Genomic DNA, 15,916 nt, shown 5'->3' with positions numbered 1-15,916 from the left:
ATTTTAATCATATTTGTGATTGTTACTCCTAAAACTTACTAAAAATGTTTTTGAGCTATAACATTTATCTTGAAAACACTAGAAATTTAAAACATCTAGTGATTCTGTTATTATTATGACATATGACATATTTCATGATATTAACTATACCCTCACTATGCCTACCAGCTTGTAATAGATAAACAGGGTGGGATTACCATTGTGATACACATACTCACATAATGAAAATGAAGAGAAAGTCCAGAGAATGATCTAGGGAGATGTCTAGACTCTACTTTCTAATAAAAGCGAAATTTCCAATGAGTGCAAATGATAGATTTTTTAGTAAATGGTGCTAGCATTTGGAAGGAAGGAAATTTAGTTACATTTGAGAGAATGAAGTCCAATGAATATTCTGGTATAGCAATGTGAGAAATTTAACTTTCCAAAATTATTTGTAGAGTGTATACAACAATGTATTACAAGAGTTCTAAAATTGTACATTTTTAATCTTTCCCTTATACCCTTTTTAAATTTAAGGAAACATGGTGGGCATGCAGAAGTAGTTATGCACAACAATAATCATCTTGGCATATGTTTTTAAAATATTTTCTTTATTTCTGTATTTTCTACCTTTCCTGGCATTCAAAATTGATAAATTAAGTGGCACTTTGGAGAGTGGCTAATTGTTTACTGAGCCATGTACACTGGTATGCTGATAAATATTTAGCAAAAACAAACAAACAAAGCCCTAATTGATGGCAGTGGGTGCTTACTGTGTTATAAATACTCCCACCATGGGGACTTTCAAACTACCATCATCACATCATTGAAGGTGGAGATGGGAGGAGATGTACACAATTGGCCCTATCTTCCAGCAGGTTCCAGCACACCGTTGGACCCATTTATTAAAAAAAAAAAGAAAAGAAAAGAAAGAAAGGCCTGGCCAGTGTGGCTCAGTGGTTGAGCTTTGACCTATGAACCAAGAGTCATGGTTCAATTCCTATTCAGGGCACATGCCTGGGTTGAAGGCTTGATCCCCAGTGCAGGAGGCACCCATCAGATCAATGATTTGCTCTCATCAATGATGTTTCTATTTCTTTCTCTTTCTCCTGTCCTCTCTAAAATCAATAAAAACATTTAATAAAAAAAGGAACTTCACAGGCTAGAGGAACTCAGAATTCATTTTTTCTGAGTCTTTGTTCTGCATAGTGATTTCCTGAGAAACAGACCACTTTGCTGCTAACACCTGCATCACCGGAAGGCAGGGAGAAGGCAGCTTAAGTGGCTGACTAGGGTTCTGAGGACAAAATCTAACAGGAATTTCTAAAGTGCATTTTTCTAGCCCAGTGGTCGGCAAACTCATTAGTCAACAGAGCCCAATATCAACAGTACAACGATTGAAATTTCTTTTGAGAGCCAAATTTTTTAAACTATATAGATAGGTACATTGTTATTAACTTAATTAAGGGTACTCCTAAGCTGGCCTTTGCTAAAAACGTGCTCAGGTACGTCTTGAGGTACGTTCGCTGAGGTCGAGCCCTTCCAACTCTCCCATCCACACTCGTCTTGTATACTTGTTTCGTCTATTTCAGTGGTCGGCAAACTCATTAGTCAACAGAGCCAAATATCAACAGTACTTCTTCAAAATAGACTCACCCAGGCAGAAAACCAACTTCTGCGCATGGGCTATGAAGTTTCACGCGCCCGCACGTGGTATTTTGTGGAAGAGCCACACTCAAGGGGCCAAAGAGCCACATATGGCTTGCAAGCCGCTGTTTGCCAACCACGGCTCTAGCCTAATTCCTTATGGTTTTGAAGGGGAAAATCTGGGAGGAGAGGGAAGCTGTTTTCATAAAGTCTTAACAGTGATGTTTGGGACACTAAGGCGCTGCCATATTCTTGTTATCGCTAATATTTCTTATGATTCTGGGCATTCTTTTTAACATCACTGCATCTGTTTTCAAATCTCAAAAATAAAAGGAGATAATCAGACCTCCACTCACAATCAAAAGATGATCATGAGGTGAATGTGAGGAGTTAATTGTGGAAGTTCCTCTTCTAAGCAGAAAACATTAAACAAACATGAAGATTTATTATTGGGCATTTTTGGCAGAGTCCTTTAAAAAAGACCCTGAGGTGTCTTTATGATGCCAAAATAACTGGCCAAGTTTATAGGAAGCAATGCATTAAACCAGTATCGCTCTCTCATTTATTTCTTGCTTGTTTTGAAGCTAATTAAATAATTATGAAATAATTTAGAAACAATATATGAATACTTAAGACATAAAGTAAGTCATAAGAAATTTTTGCAAAAAAGGGTAACTTCCCATCCCGTCCCTCCCTATTTTGCATTATTGTTCATTCATGCCATGTATGAGGATTATCTTCTTTTCTTACCTCTACTGTAATCTCTCTTTTCAGGTGTCCTTGCTGTTTTTGCCTTCTCCATAGACCTCTGAATATTGGTGTGCCCAGGTTCAGATAAGATTGTTTAGAATTTCTACTCACACACACCATTATCCAATCTCATACATTTTTATGGCACCAAAAGGTATCAATATGCCAATTGTGTGTGTGTTTGTGTGCACGTGTGAACATGTGTGCATGTGTAGATAGTTCTTGCTCTCAGTGGAAACCTTCCCATTGAGTCAGAAACTTGGTCCTTTCCCCTGGGTGTTCATTAATACCATACATATTAATAAGTAAAAAAACGGAACACTTGATTCTGCAACCCCTGGTATTCTTCATGACATTAGCAACTATCCTTAATTTTTTACAGAAGACCAAGATGTGGTTGTGTACCCATCCCCAAATTTTGCTTCTGAATATTTTAAAACTTTTGCTAAGGTTTTTCTCCTGGAAATAATAGATGGTTCTTAATTTTTGATCAATTTAAGTACAAACACCCAGAAACTTACCTGCCTGGTGGCAATCACAATTTCCTATATAGAGTACACACAGCATGAAGACGTTTTATTACCAGCTAACTCAGAAAGATTGCAAGTATTGGCTCATTCTCAATGTGAAGCCAAAATTTCAGAAGGCAGGTAGAGCATTAACCCACCGCAGTCATTCACACTTGAAACGGTAGCCTGTTGATTTCCAAAATATCTAAGGCTGCCTCTCAATACCCAAGGCATAAATGCAATAACCATCACAAACTGAATTCCTAGGTCCTCACAGAGGTAATTCACTGTAAATTTTTATTTCTTTGGGAACATGGATAATGTTGAGACAGGGAAAATGTCACATTTCATTCTTCTTGGTATAATGGTTGTTAATTGGTGAGTCTTTCTTATATTTCAGTCATGAAGTAGCAATGTAAAGCATAAGATATATGTTTTCTCTTTCAAAAACCTATTAGGAGAAAACAAATAAGGATTAGGGCATAAACTATTTTTTTCATCCAAATGTAGTGAAAACAGTGGGATGCCTTTTTATGCTAACTATGTCTAGGAAAGAATTGAAAGGCTTGCTGAGCCAGAAACATAAATGGCTTTGATAGCTCTGGAGTTGAAAACCTTTATTTACATTCACTCAGTGTGAATGTGAGCTTCCATATGGTCAAAACCATGGCTTATGAGTCTATAGAGAAGGTTAATATGTTATCTGGCTCTTCTCACACAAATTATATTCTGATGGCCACGATTAGCCCCCTCATAGTTTTCTTTCTTTTATGAGCCTTCCCAAACTCTTCTCCCCCTTGACCTACCAACAGAGTAACTCCTTCACCAGGCTTAGTTCAGCATGATTGACTCTGAAGGCAAGGTTTTATGTTTTCTACTACAGAAAAGTAATGCTTCGCTAAGGCATTTCCTTCAGAATCATTTGGCTGTTCAGATATAGGAAAAAGAAATCAAGGCGCATACTTGGCTTAACTTAGAGGATTTTATTGCTTAGTTATGCTGTTGCTGATGAATGGTAATGGCTGTAGACATTTTTTTTCTCATATAACATTAAAATATAGTGTTTTCAATGCTCTGTTTTCACATGTATTTCCTGCAATCCAAATGCTCACTTGCTCATATAGCCTCTAGCTTAATATTCTTGCATTTCAAACGGTGGATGAGAAGATAGACAGTCATAGAAAAAATGAAAGTAGTGAGATACTACAGTGCATTTAATCACTCTTTCATTAATTCTGTCATTTATCCGATCAATATATTTCCAGAAGTTATGCCTACCAAGTATACTACTTCCAATACAAATTGAAACTTAAACTTGCCTGGGTTCGGCTGGGGAACTGATAAACAGATCTTCAAGTAGTTGGTTTGCATGAAGATGTACTTATTTTGGTAGAAGGTGAAAGGGAAGATTTTTGGATGTGGACACCTGGTGACGGAGACCAGAATGGGGACAGTGTAGAACAATGCAGCATGGATTGGGTCTGAGGTCTGAGAATATAGAGATGAAGGGGAATCTGTAAAAGTTATTACTATGTAGCCTGGTATTTGATACTGAGAAATTGTCTGAAATCCTGTGTCTCTAGACAACAAAATATGGCAGGATGGGGGGTGGGGCATTAAGGTTGTTGAATCATGTGGATTTTCACGGTGATTCTCAGTGATCAGAAAAGAGCCACAGAGACCAGGCGCTCAGTGGTTAATGAGGATGCCTGGCCCCCACTTAGTGCGCAGCAGTTGCTCATCTAAACTAATAGCAAATTCCAGTATTATCAGGCATACGGATGACCCCATAGCAGACATCCTTTGGGGACTCCCAGAAGCATTACAGGATAAGTTCAAGTTATTGAGATCCTAACAAGAATAAGTAGATTTTTCAGTTACTAGTGTTAATGTAACCTCACATCTACCTGAAGATTGCTGAAGCCTAGGAAAGACAAGTGTCACTTTCTGCAGGTAATTGGGATTTTAGGTGATGAGCAGAGAAAGGATGTACCTGAAAGACATGAAACCAAGACGCTTTTATGGTAGCGGGAGGGGCTGGAAAAATAAAGCAATAGTAAACACAACCTAGTGTGAGATGCTTTGATAATTTGGGGAGGAAGAGTGATGTGGAAGCACAGAGGATAGATCTATAATCCAGACTGGAAAGGCTGAGTTTTGAAAGATACAAAGAAAAAAATTAGAGGGAGCATAAAATGCACTAAAGCAAAGGAATTAATAAGACTTTCTAAAGTTTATTCATGGACCTGCAAGAGCTTAGTTGTATTTGAAACATGGGTTTCAATTAGAGTATAAGGAATAGCTAATGGTAGATAGATTAATATAAATGATAGACAGCATGATGGAGAAATATATAGACAGATAGATATGCGTTCAATAGACAAGTAGGGCCCATTTCATGAAATACCATGTCTCCTTCCCTGATATTAGGTCCTATGAGTCCAAGGACCATATCTATTCTATTCGCTGATATACCTCAAACAGCAGGTCAGTTACTGGTAAGCAGTAGACACTCAATAAGTAGTTGTTGATTGAATGGATGAATGCATAGCAATGTGGTTCAAGTTTATTCTATACCTAATGTATGTCACCAGACAATAGTAGATAGATAAATCTTTTGAAGGGAAAAATAATATATAATTGTGGTCCAAGAGAGACAACTTTTGGATCTTATTGTTTTCTTTTAAGATGATAGTGGTGAGCATATTTATATGCTGGAAAGAATGAACCAATAGGAAGAGAGAGGATAAATGTTCAAAAGAGAAATCAAATGTTGGCATAATTGCCATAAAAAAATGAATGAAGAAATAGATCCTAAATAATAGGAAGGATTTGCCTTGGACAGATGGCATCATGCCTCTTCCACTGAGAAGAAAAATAAGTAGATGAAGGTGAGCAAAGAGGTTATACCACTGGAGAGAAGAGGTTGGAGGAAGAATGGAGGCTGAGAAAAAAAAAAAAAAAAAAAAAAAGAAACAACCCTCCTGATGTCCTATGTTTTTTCTAAGAAGAAGAAAATAAAATAGTTTTCTCAGAAGTGCAGAAGAGACCAAAAAAAAAAAGAAAGAAAGAAAGAAAGAAAAAAGCAGAAGATGATCCTGATCAGAATCAGCATGATGTATGGGGAGAATATGCTGAATGTCTTGGCTAAAGCTGGAAATAGGATTAGTGTCAACAATAATTTGGATGTATAATTTCTTTTCTCCCAATTTTATTCATAAAGGGGTAAATGAAAGGGAAGTATCTCATTGTATAGAGAGCATACGTAAGAAGCAAAACAAGCATTTTTTTAGAGCTTTTGTAATGTAGGCTTATATAAGACAGTGGACATTCTAATAGTATAAAGAAATATCTCTCATGACATTGCACATGAATGTGAATTTTACCTCACCAAGTTGACTCCTTCAGCTCTAATAATATCCTTAGGGGGTCCTCTTCTTGTTCTTTTTTAAAAGTAGAATAAGGTAAAATGAATGATGATAATATTATGAGACATTGAGCCATGTATTTAATACCCACTAAGACTTTGTGCCAAAGGCTGAATCAAGTTGGCCTCAGTTAGTCCCACATGACGCAGTCCTGAGTGGATTGGATAAGAAGCAGGTACTGAATCCAAGAATGAACTTCCAAAGGTTATTCAGGCACCTTTGACTTACATTCCAGCCCCTAAATTACTCAAGAGCAGTGCCACTCATATTCTAAAACTCCTGTCTTATAACCTGGGACTACCGATAGAAAAGGTAGGTTAGGTTTGGAAACTGATGCTCAAAAGATTCCTTGAGAAATAAAGGATTGCCAGTTTTATGACGAGTCAAGCACAAATTCAACTTGTAAGACAGAATAAAGTATGAGTAAGCAGAAAAATGCAGGCAAAAGATAAAATAGGATGAGATACTAATGCAAATCAGATAATTTGAACAAGCCAACATGCAGCCTAAGAAAAATATGAAGCAAGTCTACGGACTACAGGCACTTTGCATTTTTGCAATTTTCAGATATTGCATTTTTTACAAATTGAAGGTAAGACCCTCCAGCAGTAAAAATGATATGACTTTCTGAAGCCTCAGGTGATAGCTAGCATTTTAAATAATACAGTAATTTTAACTAAGGTATGTCCATTGGTGTTTTTTTTTAGACATAATGCTACTGCACACTTAGTAGACTACAGTATAGTGTAAACATAACTTTTATATGCACTGGAAATATACAAAATATACAAATGATTTACTTATTGTGATATTTGCTTTATTGCTACGGTTTGGAACTGAACCCACAATATAGGAGGTATGCCTATATGTCCCTACTAGCATTTTATTTCCATACTAGAGACCGGTGCATGAAATTCGTGCACTGGGGGAAGGGGGAGTCCCTCAGCCCAGCCTGTGCCCTCTTGTAGTCCGGGACCCCTTGGGGGATGTCTGACTGCCGGCTTAGGCCTGCTCCCCTGTCTTGAGAATCTGCCCCCTGGTGGTCAGTGAGCATCATAGTGACTGGTCATTCTTATTGTTCTGCCGTAATGGTCTCTTAGGCTTTCATTATATAGATTTATGAATATCATAAAGGTTAAAGGCACAGGCTATGGAAACAAACTTTTTGGGTTTACGTCAAAGCTCTACTATTCATTAAACACATGATCACTGAAAAGTTAAAGCTTTCTGCCCTCAGTATTGTCATTCATTTGATGTGAATAATAATATTATAAAGATTAAATTAATTACTAGAAAACACTTTTGAGACATTCTTCAGTATAAATCTCTTGCTATAATTTTAATATTCCTTATAAGCAATGAGTTGTGCCTAAAATCACACCTTCCATTTCCCACCTACCAATTGTTTTATTCAACCATGTCCCAATTTTTAAGACACTAAAAAATTAAACTGTATTTGTAGGCTCAAAACATCTTTGAAACTTTTATAAATAGAAAAAGAATGAGAGGTTCTTGCTGAAGATGTGACCTTGGAAGTTATTTAAGCTAACATCAACATGATAGTATATGAAAACAGTGTACTAACAGGAGCACAGTCTAGATTCCTATCGGACTGCTTGTCCCTTATTCCACTTATTATGGTAACTTTCTTCCCTTATCACTGATTCTTTTGGGCATTTCTTCTGATCCCACTCATCTTGCACTACATTCAGATGTTTAGTTTCAGAACCTGAACACAGTTGCTTCGGCCATGACTGGCAGGTGGAAAGGCCTGACCTCAGTTCAGACAATCATTCCCTTCTCTGGGTTTTAGATAATGGAGAGTGAGGTTATGCTTTCTTCAGGTGAGTATAACTATAAAACACAAACTCAGATACTGTAGAAAACCATGTATTACTTGCAGACTGAGGAGCATAGAACACCATAGATTCCCAGAGAGACGCAACAGTGAGAAATGGAGAAAATGTGCTGATGAAAATTGAGTCTCTGGGTGGAGTATTGCTGAAGTCTGGGCATCCCTGGGACCTTTAAGTGCTTTGGTCTGAAATGTTTGTCCCCCTCACCCCTATTCCCTGCCAAATGCACATGTTGCATTCCAAATGCCCAATGTGATGGTGTTAGGAGGTGAGGTGCACTTGAGAGTTGGTTAGGTCATGAAGGGTGGAGTCCTCAATGGGGTTAGTGCTTTCATAAGAGATTCCTACAGGGCTCCTTAGCCTCTTCTACCATGTGAGGATATTATGAGACCTCTGTAACTGGGAAGACAGCCCACAGTCAACCATGACACTCTATTTCCAGCCTTGAGAACTATGAGAAATAAATTTATGTTGTGTATAAGCTACCCAATGTATGGTATTTTGTTATAGCAGCCCAAACATACTAAGACAACAAGCTATACATTCACTCAAACTAATTTGTGTTTAGCTTTGTATATTTTCCAAAAGAACAAAAAATGGCTCTGAAAAACCAATGTGGGTTAATTTCTTTCAAATATATGAAATTTTAAAAGAAAATTAAAATTGGCAGGGAAACAAATGGGATATTGCTACAATCTATGTGATTCTTATAGAAAGATTTATGAAAAAAGAAGATAGTTATGAAAAAAAGGAACTCTTAGAAGACATGTTCTTGGCACAAGATTATTAAGACAGATAAACTCTACCCTGGTATGTTAGCTAATAAAATGCAGGAGGCACTTTTTAAACCAGTAACTGTGTAGTGGAGAGTTTTACCCTAGTGCTTCAAAGTTCCAGAGTAACGCCTCCTGAAGTGAGGACAGCCAACCTTTGATGGCCAATAGAAAATTCAGATGTTTACTTTCAGAACCTGAACATAGTTGCTTGGTTCATGTTTGGCAGGTGGAGGGACTTGACCTCAGTTCAGACAATCATTCCCTTCTCTGGATTTTAGATAATGGAGAGTGATATTATACTTTCTTTAGGTAACTATAATTATAGTACGTAATTCAAATAGTATAGAAAACCATGTATTGATGGCCAATAGAAAAGAATCCTAGTGTTTAACCTCAGTTCCTAATGAATGCCAGAGGGAGTGACTGGGCACAAAGCACCAGTAAATGATAAAGGATAATGGAGGTACTATCAATTTATATTTTTAAATTACATTTTATTTGTAATAAATGTTTAAAATGTTCATGAAAATTTGAGAATTAAGTCTGCAATGGTTACATCCTGATATTTAAGAGTTCTTATCCACAGTTAACAAAATAAGTTTGTTCTTTACCACTGGCCTTCAGTTTCTTTGGGGGCACAATTACAATGAGATGATTAATGTAGTTATCTGATGCTGTTTCGCTCAATTACAGGTGCTTGCCACCATAGTAAATGCTATAAAATATTCATACTCAGTGAATAAATATAATCATTGTTGATCCTGTTACATTAAAAAAGTGATAGTGTTCATTCATTCTCTATTCAACATTTATTGGCCTTGTTTTAGGCAACACATACTGGCTATGTGTGGGAAATACAGAGATGTGACTCTGAAAAATCATAGTTTCTGCCCTAAAAGAAAAACTCAGATGGTAGGAAGTTATCTCTCAAATATTCCTCACTCAAAAATTCACAGTTTGGAATAGCAACTAGAGGCACCATTGACAGAAATCTCCATTCACCTCAGGGCATCAACTCCTACTGCATCCAATCTGCCAAAGCAGAGCCAGCTGGGCTTTGAAAACCCAAACCTATTTTAAATATAGAGATTTAATATTAGCACTATCTGCAAATACATTAGAAGTATAATTTTAAAATATTTATTATGAAAGAACCTATAGGCTTCAATGTACAGTAATGAAACATATGAATTTTACCATAGACATTGAGCAAAGGGTAAATATAAAAATAGGGAAAGTTGAGGGGTCTGAGTTTCCTTAACTTGATTGGTCTTAAAAAAAAACTGAAATTAAAGTTTCTTGGAGGAGACTTCTTTGCTTTTTAATAGAAACATATTTGCTAACAAAACAATTGTGCTTGGTGAGTTATTATTTTCTTATATCAATCCTAGGTCCTATTCTACTACATTGTTCATGAATATTGTTATGATCTGCAATTTGCCACATTTCCTTTAATTATTTGACCTTAAAAAGAAAATTGGCTATCAGCCTCTATTGATTCACTCAGTCATTGTTTAATTTGAATACAAAAAACGGTAAAAAACAAAAAACAACAACAACAAAAAAAACTGAGTAGGAAATCATCAAAGTAATATAAATTCCTAGAACATTTCTAACATTAATATAACTTTACTCTAAAAATCCCAGTGAGGCAAAATCGAAAATGTATTTTAACCACATAAAGATCTTACTTTCAAGCAAGCAGTTTCTTTCTTTGATTTAAATTAAATAGAAAGGAGAGAAAAATTTGAACTCCATTACCTGCATTTCAAGGATGATAATAAAAGTGCAAATTTGCATAATTCTTTACAATTTTCCAACGGTCTTTGCCTCCAGTGGGTGCCATTGGTTATGAAGGAGTTTGTGACCAGCTGGGGAAGCCAGGGTGAGTGATAAAAGGTGACCTATTCCAGATGCTGCAGGATGTGGGGATCAAGAGGCGATGGGCAGACACAGAGAGGTTTGGGGGAAATCCAGAGTTACACAGGGAGATCATGAAAGTCTGAGATGGAAGGGAAATCCAACACCAGGTAAAATTGTGAAGGCCGGTGTTTAAAGAGATTTGCAAAAACAGCATAAACTTGTAAATTGAATGAAATGAGGGTGTTGACTTACAAGTTGTATTCATTTTTTTTTTTTTTTTAAAAACACATCTTATTTGTATAGCTATAGCTAATGGCCACAAGTAGAAAAGCATTTTTAAAACAATTTCTCTTAGATCCAAAATGCAGATACAATTGAGGCTCTGGCAGTTAAATAATTTACTCTAGGCCACCCTTCAAATTAAATACTTAGAGTTAAGTCCGCTTGTGGCCAAAGAAGCTAGTGGGCCAGATATCCCAGGCACCAGTGGGTGTGAGGTTCTTGGGGTACTGCTGGAATAAGCATTTTCAGAAGCCCCCAGGGAAGAATGAGTTGTGGTAAAAGGTTTTATTTCTGTGGAGTTACATTTTGGGGATTGCAAAGTCCTAAGCCTCTTCGCCCAGTCCTGAAAGTGGTGCAGCGGGGGTTTCAGCAGGGTCAAAAGCAAGGCCAGTGTCCAGAGCTTATATTCCATGTTGCAGCCAGGTGTGGTTCAACATTCAAGCTAAGCTAAGTCCATTAGTCCATTATGTGGAGTCCCGCATGGCCATGATCATGTGGGCACCGGGGAGGGCAATCAATGCAACAGGAGATTGGAGCCTGGCATAGTGCATGATAGAGCAAAGACCAAGAGCAAGAACTTCCTTTGTTCAGAAGTTTAAACATTCAGATTTCCCATGCTTGCAGTGGCCACGCCCATCCTAACTATTAATTTGTTCCCAGGTGTGACTGACACACAGGTAGGCACCTTCCCAAGTCACTCAGCCCTTACTGGGCATGCATCTGGACTTCATTTGACCATTCCTTGCCCCATCAATCAGCAAATAATAGACTTGGAGAGTATTAAATGCAGTTTTTTGGCAAAGCCTATATTATTTAGTCTTCCCTTTACTCCTTTCCTGTTAATAATAACTAGGTTGTTTTAACAGTGTCATTCTGACTATAAATATTATGTTCTTTATGCAATAGTACAGTTACCCTCAAAAAATTTTTAAGTAGTTCATTAATTCCAGCATAACATTACAGTGAGAAAACCACTCCTTTCTGCCAATATAGAAAAGTCACTGTACAATTCAGGAATGTTTTAATAAACGTAAATATGCAAGATAATCATATAGTTAGAATGGAGCAGGAGAATTGGTTTCAAATTCCTAATACTTTTTCTGGACTCTAACCTGTACATTACTGAACAGTAGAATTTCCTAGTTTGATCTTTGGGTTTATATTGTATTCTTCAGAATCATACAAAAACTGGAATGGAAATAATTTGAAAATTGTTTCCAATGATATCCACAAAATCCAGTGCCAAAAATAATTTCAGCAAAATGAAAGAAGAGTAGAGCATAAAATATTAAAATGTATCTGCCTTCATAATGACCTAGGTGATAGACAAAATCCAATCAAAACAGTGGCAGTGAAGCCACAAGGAAGTCATGCTCTCAGATGATATGCACCTATTTCTTTGTATGCTTTTTAAGATGAAAAGTATCAAAAATGGAACAAACTCCCATTTGAAAACAAGCAGGGTGATTCCCAGTGTGACTAGCAGACACCTGCTATTTGTGATCATTATCTGAATTAAGATTCACCACATGGTTAGTTAAACAAGTATGAATTATTTAGTTTTAATGAAATTTACCTTGTTAAAATGTTAACAATCTCATTTTGGAAAACAGACCGAACACAAACGGATCATCTGATAATTAACACATCGTGGCTCATACATGACATATTTTCTCAGATTGAAGACACATTATTGATTTAATAACAGCTGATTTTTAAGTATATAGTATATTTGATACTAGTACATAGTGACTAAAAGTTGTTTCTCAGATTCAGAAATGTTTCAGTATAAAACACTCTGTAGAACTCTTCCTTTTAGAATTAAGGAACAATGGAGTATCAGGTAGCTTTTACATGTTTATCTCAAAGAAATTAAACAACAGTCATGTAGCAGACACTGTTGACTAATCCTCTTTCTGGGGTGACTTATATGTATGGTAGCCATGTGATACAAGTTTGGCCCATGAAACATAAAGGGGAATCTTCTGGATGAAACATACTCGCCAGAAAGCCCTTGCTGCCACCTTCCTTTTCCTGACATAAAATGGGATGTGATGCTGGATTTGGAGAAGGTTTCTTGCAACCTGAGGCCAAGGACCTACATGTTAGAGTTGATAGATCAGAAAAACAGCAGACGCCTGAAAAACCAAGGCTACTATGGAGCCACTAGATCAGCACAAAACTGCTCTCCAAATTCTTTACATAGGAGGGTAAACTCCTATTTATTTGAGACTAGAGGCCTGGTGCACAAAATTTGTGCACCAGAGGGGGGGAGTGTCCCTCAGCCCAACCTGTGCCCTCTCACAGTCCAGGAGCCCTCGGGGGATATCCAACTGATGGCTTAGGCCTGCTTCTGTGAGCCCCGCTTCTATTTGAGCTGCACTCACTCTGTGGGAGTGAACTGACCACCAGGGGCAGCTCCTGCATTGAGCATCTGCCCCCTGGTGGTCAGTGTGCATCATAGTGACTGACTCATAGCGACTGGTTGACCGGTTGACTGTCTGCCCCCTGGTGGTCAGTGCATGTCATAGCGAGTGGTTAAGTGGCCTTAGCATATGATTAGCATATTACGCTTTGATTGGTTGAACAGCTGACCAGACAACGGAAACTTAGCATATTAGGCTTTTATTATATAGGGTGGTGTTAATTTGATTTGCTGTCACTTCCAGCTCAAACCATTCCTAACTATACTAGTTACTCACTGGCAAGTTAACATGACTAAAAATCAGAAGTGGGTATAACATATTTCAATTTACGTAAGTAGATAGTGAAATGGAGGTTTGACAACATAAGAAATATGTTTAAAAGCAATATAAGAATTTATTTCTGGATTTTGGAGAAAGTCAGAGGATAATAAGTTCAATATTATAACACTGTAGACATTCAATGTAAAGTATATTTGACCTTGAATAGCACATGTTTCAACTACACAGGTCCAATTATCTGTGGATTTTTTTTGTAAGTACCTGTACTCTTTTTGATCTGTGGTTGGGAGTCCACGGGTGTGGAGGGCTGACTGCATGAATTGAACAATGCCTTTATATATAGGGGGCTTGAGCATCTGCGGAGTTTAGTATCTGCAGGGGATTCTGGAACCAATCCCCTATAGACACCAAGGGACAATTTAATTTGGAGGGGTCAAAAATTATACACGGATTTTTGATTGCACAGGGGGTCCACATTCCCAATCTCCACATTTTCACGGGTCAATGGTACTTTAAATTTAGAAGAAATTGGGTGCAATTGGGTCTTTCAAAATCCTATAACTCGACACAGTTCCTCTTATACCTTTCCTCTGAAAATAATTCTTTACCTTGCATCAAAATGTGGATACTCCGGGAAAGTCTTTAAACTATAGTTTAAAATTATTTTGTAAAATATGATACACTTCCAGTTAGAAATTGGTGAGAGGGTCTGCATTAAGAAACTTGCAAAAATTGTGTATATTTAGAAAAGTTCCAAGCTGTGACCTAATTGGGGGGATAATGTTTCCTTAAGAGTAAATTGAGAAATTACCTTCTTGGCATTAGAAAGAATTTCCAGAGAGATTTTGCTTTCAACTTAGAGGCTCAGTGGGGTAGCATTTCTTTTTTAATGTCTGCCAATCCCACAGAAAAGGAACAGAAGAACTAGAAGAAATAGATGGCCTTTCCAGAGACCTTGAGTGGCAGTAAGGCAAACAAGGGTCATCACTTTAATTATCTTTAATAACCCAAAGCAGGGTGAGAGAGCCCCTCCTGAGACAAAAGTCGCCAGCTGCTGAAAGGCTGTCAGGGAAAATTCTGTTATGTCAAAAGTCTTGCCGCATGATTTGAAGTTTTTATTAAGGAGTCCAGGAAGATAGAGGCTCTGAATAACATGTAAGAGGCAATCAAAAAGGAAATGAAATGTAATGCCTTTTCTTTTAAGCTGAAAGCTGACTTCTTTTAATGACATAGTCTTAGTGTATTGTGGTAGCTTCATTAATTTACCAGACACTCACCACTTTTAATGATAAAAGGGACTACTGAAAGAATAGGAAGCGTTAATGAATGCCTGGTAAAAAAAAAAAAAAAAGGAATTTGCTTTGCTGCGCCCTATTCACCACACTCTGTTAGAGGTTTCAAAGAGCTGCAAACAAATAATTCCCTTTCTGAACCTCTAAACTCTTGATTCTTGGCTAACTCTAATAAAGGGTGGACTCCATGACCCTGAATGCACATTGTAACTTTGAAGCTTATCATTTGCTTTGCCATCCAGAGATAGGACTGATTGAGTTATATTTGGAATGATTGTTTCTAAACAACGCCGGTTTATTATCTCAGGTCTGTACGTTGGAAGCCCAGCACAAGAGGACTGGATGCTCCTCTTTGGGTTACACTGGGCTAACGTCAAGGCATTAATTGGAGCTCTCACCTAGGACTTGGGTTGTCAATGATGCTTCATGGGACGCTGGTCCTGTGCATTTAAGCAGTGCTACATGTTCCATGATGTCCCTTCTAGTTATTGACTTGAATTTTCATTGGTTGACTTGAACTTTAGTGTACAATTAATCATCTGTTCTTTGCCAAGCTAAATCCGATTATTCTATCATCTGATATCAATTAATAAATTGAACTGCAAAAGATTTTGCACCTGAGGAGATTTGCATAGTCTTCAACCAGAAAAAAAAATAGTAGGTAAATTCATTCTGGAGTTATGATGTACACATGGGCTGAAAAACCTAGGTCAGAGTTCCTCCTGCACATGGCAGATTTTATCCGTGCCTCGATTATTCATATCTTTTGCTTTTGGAAGTATTCCTCCTTCTGCAGGGAAATTAATCATTTGTTAGTGCTTCTGGT

General features: G+C 37.3%; 1 protein-coding gene across 1 annotated transcript in view; it reads right to left on the bottom strand.

Annotated features, from left to right (window-relative positions):
- LRRTM4 (leucine rich repeat transmembrane neuronal 4) overlaps positions 1-15,916 on the bottom strand; it is a 694,038-nt gene that overhangs the window by 197,951 nt on the left and 480,171 nt on the right. The window lies entirely within an intron of this gene.

This window comes from Myotis nattereri (assembly GCF_964212035.1).
Source record: "Myotis nattereri genome assembly, chromosome: 10".
NCBI classification, from domain to species: domain Eukaryota; kingdom Metazoa; phylum Chordata; class Mammalia; order Chiroptera; family Vespertilionidae; genus Myotis; species Myotis nattereri.
This window is presented reverse-complemented; position numbering and strand designations above follow the sequence as displayed.